Source organism: Empidonax traillii, unplaced genomic scaffold (assembly GCF_003031625.1).
Source record: "Empidonax traillii isolate 1590-97213 ecotype Southwest subspecies unplaced genomic scaffold, ASM303162v1 scaffold1090:size354804, whole genome shotgun sequence".
NCBI classification, from domain to species: Eukaryota; Metazoa; Chordata; class Aves; order Passeriformes; family Tyrannidae; genus Empidonax; species Empidonax traillii.
In genome coordinates, this window is record NW_020956283.1 from 235,099 (window position 1) to 254,661 (window position 19,563).

Below are 19,563 nucleotides of genomic sequence, written 5' to 3' on the forward strand. Positions count from 1 at the left end.
CTCTGGATGACAGAATCATTACAGTTATGAAAGATGGTGCTGAATACATGGAGATCAGCAGAGAACTCATGTTATGTGACTTTTATTCAGTTCTTATTAACAAGTTAACATCCCCTTTGAATGAGAAAGGTGAAAAACACTGCAGAGAGATATAAAGCCTGATGAGTCATTTCTGTGACATTATAACTGAAGCCTTTCCCAAACAGAAATGGCAAGCCTCTCAAGCCTACTAGTTTGCTGAAACTGTCTAACTCAAAGAAAATATGGTCTTCATATTTTTCATGTTTTCCCTTCAACTCCACTGGTGGAAGGACAGGCCATTTATGCCAGTGGTGAAGACTGAAGACACCTAATTTGGAAAAATCTTCTGTTTGGGACAGGGTCTAGTTGTATATATTCTGGACTACAGTTACAAAACGTTGTTCCTCCACTCAAAGCTCCTAAAAGGCATACCTTAGAAAAAAAAAAAAAGAAAATAATATATAGTGGCCTAATTTTGGGTTTGCTATCGTTACTACTACAATAACGACATGAGGTTTCAGAAAAAAATTAGAATATTTGGAAACATATGAGAAGATGTAGTGCCTGCTGCCAAAGACTTTATGGTTCCAGAATTACCCCTAGGGCCTGAGTCTGTAATAGAGAGATCCCTTTGAAACACCTGCACTTGAGGGCACCTTTCCTCTGTATTTGGCTAAATGGTACTCTATCAGTTTATACACTCACAGCAATGAATTTCTTTCTCTCTTGTGTGAGCAACCTTTCTTACATAAGCATATTAATAACAAGAGGTGTGTTTCTGCTAGATCATAAAATACTGAAAAAAAAGTAACATGGAACCTCAAAGAGTGGGATTCTCCACTACAGACCACTCCACAAGCTCTGATAGCAGCACAGCAATGTTGCATACCTTGTCACTACCTTTCTAGGACTTCTCATTGTTTAGGAGAGCCACTTTGTGGAATAAAGAAAATGTTCTCAGATGAAAAATCCCCAACACGATGAATGCATTTTATAGTTTGAAACTTCATAGTGCTTTGATGGAGAAGATGCATTTAATGATCTAAAAGTAGGTAGAACGGCTGTCTAACATAACATTTCAGGACTCACTATGGATTGTATCTTTTCAGTGGGATCTATTCTTGGTGTGCTGGTTTTGTGAAAGTGAGAGGTTTGCAGTACACAAATTCCTTGGAGCACAGGGAAGGTTTAAATCCTCCCACACTTCACTCTGAAATGTTGGTGCTAGATAGCAGTCCTGGTACTTAGATTGTGTTTAGACAATTCCACTATATCTTTCTCCAGAGGCGCACACCATTTTGAGGAGGAAACTAGCAGAAATAAACTGCAAAACAACTGAGAACAAAATTATAATCCTGTTTTTTGGGCATGCTAAATCCCATTTGGGGAACATTATCATCCTAGGCTCACTTCACAGTCAACAGAGAAGAACATGCACTTCCAGGATGTGATTTGGATGAAGAATGGTCTCACTTTCCCTGTCAATTTCCTTTCTCTCTCAACTATCTTCCAGAAGGCCTTGAACAACTCTGCTCCTAACTAGACAACTATGTTGCTAGTCTCAGGTGCTTTTCACTGGGTTTGAGAAAGTCAGAGCTTAGGGCAGTATCTGGTTCACACATTTTTGGTGCTTAACACAAATTCTGACAGAATGAAACACTACAGTCTCTACAGTCTGTCAACCATGTCTACTTGACTGTATGAGCGCCTATATTAAAAATTAACAGTAAAGAATACTTAAACAGCAGTGACAGCTGGGACCAAGCCTCAGGATTCTCTCAGGCCTGCCCTCAGCCAATGGGCTGCAAAATCAAGCTCCCTCTTACCTATTCTCTCTCTGCTCCAAAGGCTCACATAGTGAGCAGAATGAGAACTTCTCTAGTTTGATGGGTAGGATATGCACTGAGGAAAAGGGAATTGCAGTTCAAACCCCTTCAGTCTGAGAAAGGCTTAAAATCTATGTTTCCCACTTCTTATAAGAGTGTTCAAACAATGAAGTTATTCTGAAGTGGTTGCTGCCTCTTCCTCCTGCATCATTAGCTGCTTGCTCTCAAGAGACAACTCAGTGCTCTGGATTTCAAGTGGATGAAGGTGATTGAGGTTCAACACTTGCTCAGATCTAAACTGAGAGGTTTCCCAGGTGATTGGTAGGTGGGAGTTTCAGTGACCTGCTCAGACAGTGGAGAGAGATAGGTTCCTAGCTGCTTTGAATGATTTCAGAGGTTGCCACATTTTCCCACCCATTATATTTGGAATTGATATGTCTACCTCAGATGCACTGAATCATCCTGCTGGGGCAGGGGCTGCCTGCAAGCACGGCCGCACCCAGGCTGAGCAGCTCCTGTTGATAGTTCAAATACTTCCTTCCTTTCATGAGACAGTTCTTAGCCATTTCTTTTGAGCAGGCACCAAAGAAACGATGCTTCAGTGACAAATATCCCTCACCTTGCATGATCTGCTCAGCAGCCTGGAATGCAGGAAAGGCTGCTTTAAGCAAAAGACCCCATAATCATATTCAAGGTGATCAAGGTAATTAGTTTTAATTTCTCAAGATTTCTCTTCCAGAAAGAGTCAGTATATTTGTGATCATACTACAGAGCTCATCAGGGAACTGGGAAACATATTCAGCACATACATGCAGATATGTGCTGGATGTTTGCCACCCTAGGCATGACATACTCCAGCCTATTCTTTAGCAAAGCAATGAGCATAACAGGTAGAGAAAGTGTGTTCAGTCCACTATAAATAGCTAGTTGCATTAAGTATAACATTTACATTTGCTTGTAGTTGTCTGAATTCAGAACCAAATTTGATGCACTACAGTCATGCCAGTAGATCCTCTATTGCCCCTCCTCTCCCCCCTTAATTACACACTTTTTTCGCTAGCTACTTTTCCCCTTTCAGTTCTCGGCATGCAAATTATGCCCACTTTCACTTATTTTCTGACTAATTTAGACCTAAAATTTATGCTGCCATTCACGTCACTGCTGAAATTGGCTCAGAGCTTTCCAAGGGAGTTGCACTTGTTGACAGCAGGTATGAATATATTTCTTAGATTTGAATGCCTTCGTGTGAAAAAAAAAATTGCAGAGCACTGTCAAAGCTGTGACTGATACACTGCATAAATGTATAAAGTAAATAACCATACTTACTGTGACGAATTCTAGTCTTAGACCCTAATAACCACCTTTTGCAAGCAATAGTTGCTGAACTTTTATCTGAAAAATATGAGCCTGGTACTCTAACCTTTATGTACTAAAAACGAAAAGGTTGGTTATCAATATGCTCACTTAAATCACAAAACTCAGAACACGGATAGGTGGTTAAAAGATTACCAGTTACTGCAATATCATGATGGACTCCTCCAGCAGGAACAAGAAGAAGGAAACTCCCCAGGACAGCTTGAGCCTGAGAAATAAGTTCTATTCTAGATACTTTTTAGGCAGAAGGTGCTGAGCCTCCTTTCATAAGATACTGATTTGGATCTTTGCATTATATATTGACTGGCCTAATATTGACCTTTATCTGAACTGTAGCTAAACAGTTTTCAAAGCATGTGCTTACCCAGAACGAAAGTAAACTGCAAAAGCATATTGGATACAAAGCACTGACCTCTCTAGACCAGTTTTTCCCCTAGTTTGCTACTTAAACATCAATTTGTAGTCTGACAAGCAGCTTACTCAGGCTAACAATTTAACTGAATAAAATGTTAATGTTTTGATCGTAACATATAACCTTTTAAAGAAATTTTACTCTTTAAAAAATGTAGATATTTTCTACTTAGATAGAAAATTACATAATAAAATATTTCTGCTATTAAAGAAGCTGGCAAAGATCAAAATCCTTTACCACTGCAACTTTTTGGAATGACACATTCAGTGTTTTGAAAGGTAAATACTATGGGTAAGAAATGAGTATAAACACCAGCAATGCACAGGGCACTTTTAGACCCCAGGCAGAATACAGGTGGAATAAGGAGAAGTAGCTACTGTTACTATTCTTTGAAAGCTAGTAGTCTACAATAGCCCTGAAAGCATGTGATTTTCTCTGTTATTTCACATTCAGCTTTATTAAACATTTAGCCCTGATTCATCAAAGTTCTTAATAATGAACGTAACTCAAAAAAAATCTGATGGGTCTCCGTGGCTGTCCTCACACTGCATGTGAGGAAATGATGCCAAGGAATGCTCTGAACATCTCTCTGGGAACAAGAGTGACAGTGGGTGTTGAGATCGTGATTACAGGAAGGCAGAAATCTGACTGCAACACACACAAACACAACCAACTGTCCCCAAGAGTGAGGAAGATCTAGTAACAAGTTTTGCAACACAGAGTTATAGTCCAAGTGAAAAGCACGGTCCTAAGCAGCTGCAGCCAGTGTGGCTACATCCACGTTGCAGGGGGCTGAAGAGCTAGAAAGCTTAAAGCCTACATCTTAACTCTGAAAGACCTAACATGAAGCACCTGCCTGCACACTTCACTGAAGTAACACCTTAGATCTTCAGCAAGTCACCGAGGTAAAGTCTTACAGAAGGCTGTGTGATACCCTCATTCAAGGCTTGCACCAAAAGGAAGATGTGGGCTTTGGTGGATCAGCAAGACTATTCTTAGAACATCTTCAGAAACACAACTAAATATTTATAAATAGACAATTCTTCCTGCTGAAACTGTTTATGTAGGGATCTGATAGAAATTGTTAACATTTTAAAGAGATAACTAGAAAATATCATATAAAGGCTTGAAATAAAAAAAAAATTCCCTCAAAAGTGGGGTTTGCTTAAGCTGATACTTTTCATAGGTAAAATTAATAGCATTTGAATTTAGAAAAAATGAAAAAGGGAAAATATTCATTGTGAATAGAAAAAGGGAAAAATTTTAGAGATAATCTAAATTTCCCATCAACTCTACTCTGGAGAGCAGAGCATTCAGTGAAATACCAAATAAAACTCCCTGTGAAAACAGAATTAAAAATATTCAGCAGTGAACAGGTTTCACCCAGACATTGCTTTCCAAAAGGGTTTGACAGCTGTCCAGTCGCCCAGCTGAATGAGCATCTAGAAGGCCCTGGACATATTCCACCAGACAGCAGTAGAGTGGGTAGGTAAATAGGTATGAGTAAGCACATACATGGGCTAATACCACAACTCTGTTTATTATTCTCTGGTAGGTAGGAAAAAAGAAACAAACAAACAAAAAGTCTATTGAAGTGGCTGAAGGCACGGGGGCTGGTGCCACAACCAGTGCTCAAAGCTTGTAGCACTCTCTTCCCCTGGGCCTTGTGCTGAGCTCATTTGAATCCTGACTGCTCTTTTCATATATAGGTTTTCCACAGAGTAGTCAGACAGCACAAAGAATATGTCGAATGTTGAGGTCAGAAGCAGGCTTAGAAAAGATCAAGGATCTTTGCACTTTACACTGGGCAGATCAACTTCCCAAAGTCAAAAATGATTGCCCCAGCTCCCAGAAAATAATGCAGATTCCCAGCTGCAGCCTTAAAAGGCTCTGCTAAACTGTAGTGGGTCGACCCTGGCTAGATGCCAGGTGCCCACTAAGGCCGCTCTATCACTCCCCTCCTCAGCCGGACAGGAGACAGAAAATATAATGAAAGACTTTTGAGTTGAGATAAGGGCAGGGGGAGAACATTCATCAGTTACCATCATGGGCAAAACATACTCAGGAAAAAAAAAGAAAAAAATTTATTACCAAATAAAACAGAGTAGGATAATGAGAAATAAAACTAAAACCTAAAAACACTTCCCCTCCTACTCCTTCTTCCCAGGCTCAACTTCACTCCTGATTTCTCTCCCTCCTCCCCCCAGTGGTGCAGGGGGACAGGGAATGGGTGCTGTGGCCATTTCATCATACGTAGTCTCTGCTTCTCCTTCCTTCTCAGGGGGAAGGACTCCTCATACGCTTCTCTGCTCCAGTGTGGAGTCCCTCCCATGGGAGGCAGTCCTCCATGAACTTCTCCAACAGTGAAGAAGCCTGTTCTTCCCACAGGCTGCAGCTCTTCACAAATTGCTCCAGCGTAGATCCTTCCTGTGGGACACAGTCCATCAGGAAGAGGCTGCTCCAGCGTGGGTCCCCATAGGGTCACAAGTCCTGCCAGCAAACTTGCTTCAGTGTGGGCTCCTCTCTCCATAGGTCCACACATCCTGCCAAGAGCTTGCTCCAGTGCAGGTTTCCCATGAGGACACAGATTCCTTTGGGCATCCAGCTGCTTTGGCATAGAGTCCTCCAGGATCTGCAGGTGGATCTCTGCTCCACTCTGGACCTCCACGGGCTGCAGGGGGACAGCGTGCTTCACCATGATCTTTGCCGCAGGCTGCAAGGGAATCTGTACTTCGGCACCTGGAATCCCTCCTCCTCCTCCTTCTTTACTGACCTTGGAATCTGCAGGGCTGTTTCTCTCACATATTCTGTCTCGCTGCACTTGAAGTAACTTTTTCCTCTTCTTAAATACATTATCACAGAGGCACTACAACTGTTGCTGATGGGCTCTGACTTGGAGTCTTCTGACACTGGCTCTACTGGACACTAGGGAAGCTTCTAGTAGCTTCTCACAGAAACCACCCCTGTAGCCGCCCTCAGTACTAAAACCTTGCCATGCAAACCCAATACAGGTCCTTAGGAAAAACAGTCTCCCTCATCCCTCAAGCAAACAACCCAGATAAATCATAAACTAAGCAGCTGTTTCTACTTCCACTGAAGAGTCAGAGGTAGAAAAAAGGCTAGGGTAGGGGAAGAGCAGGAGCCAGTAGAGTCAGAGCCAGTATTCAAGGTCACTTGGTCTGGTAGGTACAGTGAGACACAGAGGTCTCATGCAGAGGATGCTGCTGCTGCTGAGGAAGCAAAGCACCCACAAAAGTGTACAGGTGATAAATTCATAAGACCATTTTTGTCTGAAAGTGATGACAACTCTAACCAGAGTGAATGACCCCTGGAGAGCCGAGAGGTTTGTAGGTTACACCCCCTAGCGTTCATTTTTAGCAGAAGGAGGAGGGCACAATGTAGAAAGAAAGAATCCAAAATTTCAAGTGTTTTTCAGAACAAACACGCAAATTATGAAGTGATGCCACATCTTTTGCCGCCCAAACCTAGCATAAGAGAGACTGTGTTAAACTTGAACTAAGAAGTAAGCAGGCCATTCAGGTACACATTGTTCCCATCACCTCCGCTGTGGGCACCAGGCCAAACACTAAGTAAATAACATTTGTCACAGATTCTCGATTCCCCAAGAACACTTGCTAAGGTTGGACAGTTTCCTTGCTCACTCTTTGCAGAAGGTTAGGATCCAACGCACGACAATGGATTGATAGCATGTGCATAAACTAAACTGATATAAAATAATGAAAAAGGCAGCAGTAGAAGTGGGTATGCATCAGAAAAACTTAGCTGCAAGAAGCCAGCAATTTCTTTGTCCAAGTCTCTGACCTCTATGACACTGATGCATATAGCAGATGAAAAAAGAGACGCGCCTTTGCATTCAGTTCATCATTCAGCATTAGGATAAGCATGAGTAAGAACTTGTTCTGGAGTCCCATTACAAGAAGTCTTCGAAGGCATCTTAAAAAAATCCTCAGTACAGCACCATAGATACTGATAGCTCACCTGCAGAAGTATGATATTGTAATGTGATGCATAACACAAAATGACAAAATGAGCACTGATCCACTAAACAGATTTGTTCCTGACAGAGCATGACATTATGGCAGAGTCTTTTAAAGAGCAAATTCATGTAGTCATGTCTAATTAATTGGTCATAAACATGAGACTGACAAAACTTAAGGTTGCAGCTAAGCAAGATCCACAGTGAAACACACTATCGGAGTCTGCTGTTACTCATCAGTCAGATAAAACCAACAGCACCACTACAGAAAGAGAAAATCAGGGATAATATCTAAGCAATTAGTAGTTGGATCCAGTGTTTCAAGTGTCACACATATTCTGTGACCACAGGAACATGACAACAAGGATGATCCATTTACAACATACAGGACCAAGGAAACATCGCAACAGGCACAGGCAACCACAAAGGCACTGGATGAGCTTACATATAACTGTGTACACTTCTTTCCTAAATTTAAGAATATTCTCTGTCAATCCACTTGCTGTTAGGGCCAGAATCAGGACATCTACTTCAAGAAGGTTACTTAAGTATCAAAATCCAGACTCTAGGAAGGTGGTTTAGCTGTCAGGTGGGAGAGGTCAGGATCTTCAATGGTCAAGCAGTGTGGGGGGAATTTGTAGCTCACTGACAGAAAACACAAAGCTGTGGATTGAACCTCAACCAGCACATGGTCCTGAGCAGGAGTGCTCTGGCTCATTTCAGAGCTGCATGCATACAGAGGGCATAAATTCTACCGACAACCCTATGTCTGCTGTTTTCCGGATGGCACAGAATGCCTTCAGAAATCCATGGTACTAGGAAAAGATGTGGAGGGAATTCAGGTCATTTTGATCCAGATCCCTAACATGCAGCCTTGAGTCAGGCACCTACACCTGGATTTTGATAAAAATGTGGGGCAGAAACAAAGAAGAGCCATAAACCAGTGAGGCTGGCAAGGGGTTACTTTCATCTTGCCTGGTGGAAGTGAGATGAAAACTGCAGATGTAAGAGGAAGGCATTCAAAGAGGCAGCAGAGCAATGCATTGGCAAAGCTCCTGCTGGAGGTGTCTCAGGGAGCAAGAGATGGCAACAATTAAGGGAGCTGTGGCGGCAGGAGTAGGCAGTGGATTTGTCTTGACGATTTAGGAGACAAAGGAGATGGGAATGTATTTATAGAGGTAAGCTGGATTGGAGAAGGTATTTTCAAAATAGAGGTTGCAAGAACAAGGTTACTGTGCTTGTGTCTCTGCCACTGAGTCATTGCGACAATTTCCCCATCTGTAAAACTGAGATAATAATACTTACCTATCTTACAGAGGGAGGGGAGTGTGTTGTGAGGATTAATTAGCTAAGGTTTGTACAGCACTTGGAACATGTAGAGAGCGATATAAGTGCTCAGTACTAAGATTATTATTAATATGGAAGAAATAAGCCAGGGTGGGGGTGGAAAGTGAATGAGCAAGCTTTTAAAAGATAAGGAGAAGGAAGTAACAAGAGGATGACAGAGAACAGGAAAGGTTGGGATTAAGGGACAGTTTCTTAAATTAGAGGTAAACACAGGGAGACTTTACTGGAAGTTTAAATGAAGGAAGAAAGCATCAGGAACAGAGCTGTTAGAACTATAGGCCTATGAGCTCTGATATTATTCTCATTTTCTATTGTTTTGTCAGCTTTACACCATACACTGTAGGATTTTTGTTGTCTTCCCAGAAGTCTTTACCTGGAACACTGCCTGCAAGTAAAATTAATGTGAACTGTCAAACTCAAGCTTTTGCTCTGGCACTACAGCTCCCACCATATCAGTAAGCTGTGGGTCTGAAATAAGAACTTAAAAAATAAGTAGTTTCCTATTTGCATCTTTTATGTAACCCTATCTCCCCTAGTCCCTGTAAAACCACAAGAAGGAAAAATCAACCTCTGTCCCAGCAATATGGTTAAGGACAGAAAAAACATGTATTTTTAGCAGGTGTAAAACTCGCAATATTAAGTTCATTTTCGTTTCCTTTCAATGAAGCAAAGTAGATGTGGGTATTTTATTGGCCAAGGGATTGTGACAGGTTGTTTAAGACTAGCAGTTTTAAATAGAGTGCATGTTCATCAAACATAGAACAATTTCAGGACACTCTGTGGTGTGTTCCTCCTAGGCAGTACGCAACTGCAGTAGTCACTCTGACTTTGTTGTCTATGAATTTATAATGGAAAACTATTTCCTCCTGCCAAATTCTATTTTGTGACAGACAAATCACAAAATAAATTAAAGTGTTCTGAATTTTATCCAGAATAATCAGATAAAACAGACACTCTGTTCACCCAGCTGAGGAGATACAGGGCAAAAACTTTTAACTAAGATAGGCAAAACAGATATCAAAGTAAGTGCACCTTACACAGCTTGTTTCAGCCTAATAAAAGCAATGCTATTGAGACAGATCATGTTTCTTACAGACCCGTTTGTCCTCAATCCTTCTTTGAGGATCATGGATTGAAACTAGTGTGGGTCTAGGTCTATATTTTGATTCTCTTTGTAGTTACAGCACTTAAAGTGACCTTTTAGTTTATCATCTGATTCACTATTCTGTGTAGCTGACTCTACCCATACAAACCTATTCATAGACATAAGGAGACACGATTTCAAGGAAATAGCTCATTTTTCTGGTGTGCCCAGATCCACAGTAATAATTAGTGGATTAGGATAGGTTAAGTGATCACTAATAGAACAAATCTTGTTACCAAAGGGGCTGACTGAAGCAAAAAGTTTTGATAAAGCTAAGTATTTATGAAAAATAAGTCCAAAAGCTCAAATATAGCCTCTATTTGTAGTGACAGCTGATGCTGGTAGCTGGTGCTGGTAGGTAAGGTGTTTGAAAGAGCCCGAGAACTACTCTTCTGAGAGTGAAGATCCCTGAAGGCTCTTGACCTGGTTGTCTCTAATACAAAGGCTGTTCCCATTTGAAAATTCAGTCCTAATGTAATAGGAGAATGCATCAGAGCTTCACGTGGAACAAATCACACTTTCCCTTGCAATGTAAAAAAATCCAGTAATGCAGAAAGAAGGGAGACTGTTGCCTGTAAAGTCTCCTGAGAATAGTGTGAAAACATTTTGTACAGTTGTACTGTCAGGGTTATGTGGCATTTACTCTAGTTTGTTTAGGATGTTGACAATAGAACTTCATGGCTTTCCCTCGAGTCCAGGTTTCTAACAACCGCCTTCCATAGTAAATTATGTATTTCAAATTACATATGTTTTTAGCTCTTTCTTTTACTAATACAACACTCACAATATTTAAATATGCAAGCAAACAAAATGTCTAACAGCAACAAGGAAATGGTGTGCCAGCTGTATATCATAAATGAATACAGAGAATCATTACAGTTTGCATAGTCTCCTAGAAAGGTGTCCTCTTCCAGTCATTCCAGTCCTAGCCTTCCACCATCTAAACCAAATTTACTCATTTGGATTACTGCCAGTCTCTTAGCCAGTGGTTTGCATCAGAGACAGCTTAGCCCTTTGTGGGTAAGTGCATACTGCTGCCCTGTCTGGAAGGACAGTAGATCTCTGCGTAGCTAAGAGCAGTAATGTGGTGCTTCTATTCCTTCCCTTCTGTCCCTTCGGGTGAGGAAGACATTCATGCAATGTTCCTTATACAGGAACATAAAGTTGTTTTTTCCAAGGAACTGCCTGTCTGACCTTCAGACCCCCATTCTCACCTTACCCCTTCATTTTGCTGTTGCACACCCCTTACTCTGTCACTTTAATGGGCCTAGTGCCTAAAAGGCAATTAGCAGCTATACTAATTTTTGCAAAGGGGACTGGTTGTTATTATTAATGCTGTCAGATCCATCCATCTCAGGAGTTTAGGATGTCTGCATAGCATTTCAGTGACAAAATGCAATCATGTTTTTTGGACTGTATAAAATCTGCACAGTGCTTCATAGACATTGTGATATCTGGGAGAGAATTTATTGCTCTTATAAAAATTGATGTTTTAAAAAGCAATAATTTTTAAAAAAGAGGCCAGGTATTCATGAAGGTAATCCAGAATAAGAATTCTTGGAGACCTTGCAAGTAAAAATTTGAGGGTTTGTCCATGTGAGGAAATTAACTGGCAGAACTATGGCAGTTTAATTATAATGCTGCAGCAGTTACTGCTTGTGTAACTCTCTGTGTTCCTACATAGACACTATACTGGAATAATAGTCTTTTTTTTTTTTTTTTTTGTTATAGACCTTACACTGCTTTCTAACTAACATAAACTCTTTCTGCTTCATAATCACTCGGCCCCCTACTACTGAAATCAGTCTTCCATTTTCTCTTTTGTGCAAATGCCCCTTCATCAAATTACACTTTTGCAGCATAACCTATGACTACAGAAAATGTCTGCAACTACTAATTATAGGCAAAAAAAGAAAAAACCAAAAACTGCAAAGAACCTGACATGGTAAGGGAGTGTGTGCAAAAGAGTGACAGAAGGCCAGAGCCAAGGCTACCATGTTTTACGTGCGGTAGGAAGGGGAATGGTTAAGGTGATCTCTGAGCAGAAAGCAAATGTGCTGTACTCCATCAGATGATATGAAATTCCTTTCCTTACTTTTCTGGGATTTGCCAGTTTATTGTGTGTAGCACTCACAGATGAGCCTTAAAAAAGTTTGTTGCAGTGATTTAAAAGAGAAGCAACACATGGTTTAAGGAAAAAGCTGAGGCAGTTCAAGACAGAACCTTCACTGAGTGAATTTCAATTGGCTCTCAACTTAGTATTGTAGGAAACTTTGGGAGAAAATGGATTGAAGTATTTACAGAGCATATAAACCACAATAAAAATGAGAACACTTTCTCAGTTATCTACTTGATGAATAGTAAGGGGGAACAATATTAAGCTGGAAGCTTAAAAATTTAATATGGGATAATGCAGAAGCAGGTATGGTTCAACTGAGGATCTGATATTGTAACAACCAAACAAAAATGGAACTTGAGTGGTTTATACATGTTATCAGAACTCTTCAGGTGAATGGAGGTCTTAGTAAGAGGATATACTTTTTTATAACTGTAAACTGTACAGTCTTCTGATAAATGTTTAATATTAAACTTATCTAAAATTCTAATAAAATAAAACATACAAGGACAACGTCTATATGAAGCAGTTCAAGTTGTTTTTGCCATGGCTCTAAGAAACAGTTTATATTGTGTTTGCTATCACAGAACCTTGTTTAATAAAAAAAGGGGAAAGGGAGTCACATAAATCAAAAAAATGGGAGTAGGTGTTACATAAATAAAAGATTCTTACTCATCAGATGAAACTGGCCACAACGCACTGTGTAGACTGGTCCATCAGTGCACACCAGACCATGGGCTCTATCTTACAGACATTTCTTTAACAGAAAGGTAATCTCAGTTTGCAGTTTGCAGTCCCAAATTTTGTATGCTTGCCAGGAATTGGATAGTAATGAAAACTTTTCAAACACCATAGCTATAGAAGATGCTCTCAAATATTCATGCTTTAAATGACTTTCCTTTTTATATGTTTTTAGGTTTCTATATTTTTCTTCAAAAAATGCTCCAACAATTAAGTTTATTGGTAAGAACATAATTAAATAATAAAATATAATTAAATATATATTGCACAACATTCACTAAAATGAGTTCTTAGTAAGAAGAAGTTCACCTTTTCCTAAATCTTTCCCTCTTCCTATCAGCAGACAGAAACATAACATGTGAGCCATGTATCTTAGCACAAGAATTTGAATTCTGATTTAGAAAAGGCCCTGAGCCAAATTCCAAAGAATTAAAGGTAACTTCTAGATTTTCTGTCTTATCATCTCCCTCTTCTAGCCTGGAGAAAACAAGCGGGACTGAAGCTGGTAGTGAAGTGGCTTATCAGACTGGTAGAAAAATGAGGATTAGGAGTCCCAGATTCCCACTCAAGCACCATCTGCAGTGAATTACATTCCTTGATCATTCCTATAGACTTTGTTCAACTTAGAGAAGACCTGTAACTGAATTCTCTTAGTTAACTGATGTCAGATATTTCCCAACTAGGAATGTATGACCAATATGATAATACAGATCCCTATGAATGATGAAAAACACAAGAAAACTGAAACTGCAACAAAGCAGCTAGCTAAGGACATCATTAAGAATTCACATACTTGTGCTGATTTTGCATGCTGCTGTTACAAATCCCACTAAGTCACTGTTCCTCTGTCCTACTACAGCTAAAGGAGGTTATTTGTCTAAATACGTTTGCAGGAAGGTGCCTCTTTCACACAGATGCTGGCAGCATCAGTGCTCAAGCCAGCCTGGGCAACAAATGGAGACAGAATAAAATCAGGTTTAATGAAGTTATCCCAGGGTTTAGTAAATGGTCTTTTCCTCTCTGCCTCTTACTCTCTCTGACAAGCTGTTCACACTTAATTTGTACAGAGCACCATTTAATCTTGATGTGCACTCTATCTTCCCAGATTAGTTTAGTCAAATAGCCACCTCACCACCTACATCCAAGCAATTGTTTTACAACAAGAGATTCCCTATGGCCAGGCAGCAGAGAGGTCCTTAGTGTATGGTGCTGAAATTGCTTCAAAAAGAATGAATTAGCAGATAGCATGTTGGTGAGGTGACCCAAATCCACAAGCAGTAAAATGCATGGCAATATGAGAAGCTGCTGGGTTGTACTAGTTGTCCATCTAGCCCAGTATTTTGTCTCAGTGGCAAAAGAAGATGTCATTCACAGACAGCATGTGAACCTAGTCATTATTTGCAGTCCATTTCTTTTGTATTCCCTCATCACACAAATAGAAACACCAGGGATTTCAGAGGACACCTCCCTGTCTAGTCCTTCTATACCTCTTTATGGACTTGTTGTCCATGGATTTTTCTGGCTCTTGTTTTGAAGACCATCTTAGGGTCTGCCCCTGCAACCTCTTGTCGTAGCAAGTTCTGGAAATTCACTATCCAGTGGGTAAAAGGCTTGACTGCTTCTTTGCTTTAATTCAGACTCCTACTATTTTCACTGAGCAGCCTCTACTTCTCATAATGTAGAATTTTGTGAACAACAGCTCAGCATTACCTTTATGTCAGAGCTTCACTTATCTGCCACCTTCCCCCTCTCTTCTCCAAACCAAAGAGAGGTATGAACAACTCTTGATTAGTCATACTACCAAAACCACCTGTGTTGTATTTTATTTAAGTAGAGCATTTTGAGCTTCTTGTAATAAAATATTGTCAGCATCTTTGAGGAGTCTTAATTAAGAAAAACCAACACATCAAGTTTAATGTTCATATTTCTCTCCATTTGGAAGCACAAGGAGAACAGAATGCTTGAGCATTTCTAACTATTATTAAAGATGCCCATAGAAATAATATTGCTTACATTGGGGGATTTGAGACTAGGTAAGTAATCATGAAATTAAGGACTATACTATAATGTCTATGGAAGGTAAGAAAAAAATTAAAATTGTAATTGGAGCACCTCTCAGCATCAGCACCTCAGGACTGGGAAAGACAGTGGGGATTAAGATGCAACTGAGAATGAAAGGCCTGATTTTTCTTGATTCTTAGTGAGATCTGGGAGTCTAGATGTCTCCTTCTCCAGGGAAAAATCCTTCACCATAATTTCCAGAATTTAAACATTAATTTAAGTAGAATTTAAGCATCATTATAATATTGCTGCCATGTAACTTGGCATGACTTTTCTTTCAGAAATATAAATTTCAAAATACAGAAAAATTGGAATAGGTTTCATGAACATATACCTTCCTATGCATCATTATATCATCTGCTGACTGTATCTCCTTTTCTGCAGACTTAAAAACCTACTTTCATAATCCTCATACCAACCAAAGCAAGGTATCTCACTGCATTTTCTCTCTTTTTTTCCCTATTGTTGTAGTGTATTTTCATAGAAATACTTGCCCTCTAGTTACTAGGGACACAAACGCCTCTGAGTGCCATGTCCTATGTAGTCTGGGGACCAAGGTCAGGTCACTGACTATTTCAATATCCATGTCTCCATACTGCAGCTGAGTAAATTAGGCACATCTGCACAGAGTGTTTATTTCAGGCCTTTGCTTGCTCATATCAGAACAATTGTTTAAAAATGTCTATTTTCAGTGTGAAATATTTTAGGCCTTATGTTTGACTGAGTAGTAGAAAGCAGAGATAACCTTCCTGTTCCAAATCCAGCACCAGGGATCTGCCAGGCCTCTCTTGCCCAGCTTTTCCTGACCCCTGAAGCCCTGATAATCACAACCAGCTGAGCTTGGCTGGCCCTTTGTCCTGCATGTCAAAGGAATAATGACACCCTAATTGCTTACTCTGGCTTTGGCTCCTCCTGTGTCTTGCTCCCCTTCCCATGCTCTGCTTTGCATTGTAATTCCCTGGCTTTCTGACCGTTGCCTCTGACCTCCTTTTTGTTTTGCCCTTCAAGTTGGTACAACTGTATCCAGTGTCCTGTCCTTTGGCTTGGCTTCTGATCCTAGGTCTTGCCTAGATGCTTGCCTTGTATATCTTTACTCTTCTAATGCCTGACTTTGACTTGCCTTGCTTTCTCTATTGATTGGGCTCTACACCCAGCTCCAGCTAGATACTAAGGTATTGATTACTTGTTGAAGTCCGCAAAGAAGATAAATTTTGGTTTTACTTTCATTCTTTCTTTTTGCTTTTTGAGGAATATAACTCTCTGCCTTCAAACTGAGATAGGAACGATCTGTTCTTTGTGTCTGAGAGAAGGGTATTTCTTTTTTTGCAGGATGAAGTTGTATGCCTCAGATTCATCTCTAAAATATGGAGTAAAAAACATGTCCCCAGCCATTAACCTGAGACCCTTGATTCTGCTAGAAACTCTCTGGCCAACAGAGTTCAGCAGCAAGCACCTTGACAACAGAGAGGTATTAGTTCAAGTGAAGACCTGTATTAATATGTTACCTCACAGGAACTTAGCCAGGAATGGCTGCACCGATGACTTTTTACCCTGACAGAGAGCTGACTTAAACAATACGCTCAAACTGTGGAACTACTTTCTGATCACATGTTCACAAATGCCTGTTCCAAATCTTTGAGAAAACTGTTAGTGTGTGAAGCAGGAGCTAAGGTAGTACATCCAAAAATGTTTCTTGCTTTGAGGCAATAAGAAGAAACAAGCTCACTGGATCATATTCTACTTTTCTCTGTGCCCCGGCACACCAGCGATTTCATAAAGCGGCAGTCAAGAGAAATTGTTACAATTACCATTTATGAATGTACAGTTTATCCTTGTTTATAGCCTATATTCAATTCAGGAATATATTTAAGAAAGAGCTTGAGTGCTTTCCTGACAAAGGATATTTTCTACCAGGGCCTCTGTTCACATCAGTTCTTTCGCTAGGGCAAGAATGAAAGCTGAGATCATCTGAAAAGTTCACTTTAATTCTTAATTTTCATATTGAAGTTTTCTGATGAGCCCAATCCCCATTAAGCTACACGTTTTCTGTGCATGGCTTAACAGTGACCTGTTTTTTAAACAGGAAAATTCTGTCCTCGTGGTTTTTTTCTTCTTTGAAGAAGGAAAATATATTTTTTGCCTTTTCTTTTGTAAAAAAGTTTTTAAAATCTGATCTTGTAAAAGGTCAGTTCTACAATTCTGTGATTCTGTGTGCCTCTGCAAGCACGGGAGCATTTACACAGGGCTGAATGCTTGTCAGTGTCCCCACACACCCAAGTGACAGTCAGACCTTGTCATGCTTGTTTGAGTATGCAGACAAATTTTTATCACTTCAGGCACCCCACAGAATTTGGAGGAAGAGTAAAAGGGTCATCCACTAATAATCTCTAAAAATATAGAGTTCTCAGCTTATGATGGGCCATCAAATGTGAAAAGGTAAGCGGAATAAAAGAGCATAGATTTTGAGTTGTTGTATATAGACCTCTTCTACTTTCACTGAATTCAGAAGAAACATTTCAAAAATAGAACCACCTAACTGGAAAAAAAACTTTGCTACTATCGCTCCATATGCATACAGATGGTGACAGATTGCTCCATATGCAAACAGATGGTTTTGGTAAAGGCAGAAGAGAAACCAAACTCTAGCACTTAGATCCACTGTCTTTTAGAATTTGGAGGTTTCATGCTTAGAAAAAATGGCCAATTTCTGAATAAAAAGAACTTTAAAGATGGAATTACTTGATTTTGTTTCTCTTTGCTGAGCTAATGAATATTTTACTGAACATGGGAAAGTATTAATCTTCTACTTTTTTATTTAATGAAAAGCATTCTTGAAAACTCACCAAAGATTACTGGAGAATTACAGTGTCCTATTCCATCAAACTTTGTTTTCCACTATATTCCCATTTTCTTCCACCTGTCTTTCCAATCTGAAAAGAAGGGACTGGTGCTAAGCTCCCTCTGTTCTCCTCCAGTCCTCAATTAAAATGCATGATGTAAACATCTAAAAGTCAAAATGTAGAAGCCTGCTCTCAGTTCTTACTCAAGGACAACTTTTGTTGACTTTTGATAAGTCTGACTCATTTTTTTAACATTTTATGTATTTTCTTCTAAAATATTTAAAATAGTTTCCTTCATGTAGTATATACAGGATATTGGTATTTACCTGTTTACACTGGTGATGTTGAAGTGTAGTGCTATTCAAGGTGGCACGAAAAAAGCCATCGCATTGATGGTTTTGTCATGCATGAATAATGTATCCAATCCAACTTCATTCTGACAATATCGTTATACTAAACCATGATATATAATTTTTTTATATTCTAAGTATTTTTTAGCCACATGTGGTATACAGTCTAGCAAAAACCCCATCCCTACATGTCATTATGACATTACTGAGGCTGGTTTCAATGAAAATAGTACTTACAAAGTATAGCACAGTAGTCACTATATATTCATTCCCTCTCCTATCACTTAATTACATCACCCTTTAAGACAGACATATAATGTAATTAGAGATTTGAACAGTTCACAGCCAGATCACTTAAAGTAACATTGTTAACGGGCTTTAGAAGTTCTCCCTTTAATATTGCCAGTGTTATAACTTCTAATTACCTTAATAATTAGGGCTGAGTCATTCATGATTGAGGTAAGAGTTGCTAACACTAATGGGTATGAGAGGTCTCTTACAAGGCATGTTTTGATGTTCTGGTCCAGTTGCTTAGGGCAGGCAAGAGCTATTTGTCCTTAGAAACATAGTAGTTGCTATGTGGTGGCCCGGGCAGAGGCATCCTTACTAACCACTTAAATACTGCCACCACCACTGCTGCTTTCATCGAGGAGTGACTGTACAAAATGCACTCACCATGCTTTACCCTTGAAATGCAAATGCGGCACCTATGGAAATCTGTTGAACTCTAATTGCTATTGTTGTTATTGCTAGAAATAATGGCATAAACTTGAATGGGAAACTTGACTGAAATATAAAGAAATCCATAGGTAACCCTTTCCCATTCCCAACCCTACAAATTAGCAATAGTTAAGATTTTCAAAGTCTAAGATGACACATTTGCTTAGATGTGTTTCACCGTGCATAAGTAATTCTAGGTTAAAGACTAAAGGGAAAGCAACTGGAATTTGCAGCTATTTTGTCTAGATATTAGACCAGTATCACCTTTTCAAGTCCATTTTTTCTGAAGACTTCTGGCACATACACTGAAACCAAGCCTTTTAAGAAGAATAAGAATCAAAGGTTCCTCTGTATTTGACTGAAACCAGAAATTCAGAGATAAAAACCTGTTTGTTGGCCATGCTGCTCTTTGAGGCTTAAAAGCACATTCATGGGAGAGTGGAGAACTCAGGATTTAATCTACTGTCTTCCATACCTCAAATTCACCAAGATTTGTGTAATTAGAGACCAAAAAAAAAAAAAAATATTTGGAGATCCATGAAACACAGGTAGATACAAAAAAAAAGGGCAGCTTCATCGGACAAATGTTCACCAAACTGCTTTTAAGCATCTAG

General features: G+C 39.6%; 1 long non-coding RNA gene across 1 annotated transcript in view; it reads right to left on the bottom strand.

Moving 5' to 3' along the window:
• LOC114068567 overlaps window positions 1–19,563 on the bottom strand; it is a 45,257-nt gene that overhangs the window by 13,254 nt on the left and 12,440 nt on the right. Inside the window, exon 2 of the long non-coding RNA XR_003573618.1 lies at window positions 17,883–18,043. This is a non-coding gene — a long non-coding RNA (uncharacterized LOC114068567). The remainder of the gene's footprint in view (window positions 1–17,882; window positions 18,044–19,563) is intronic.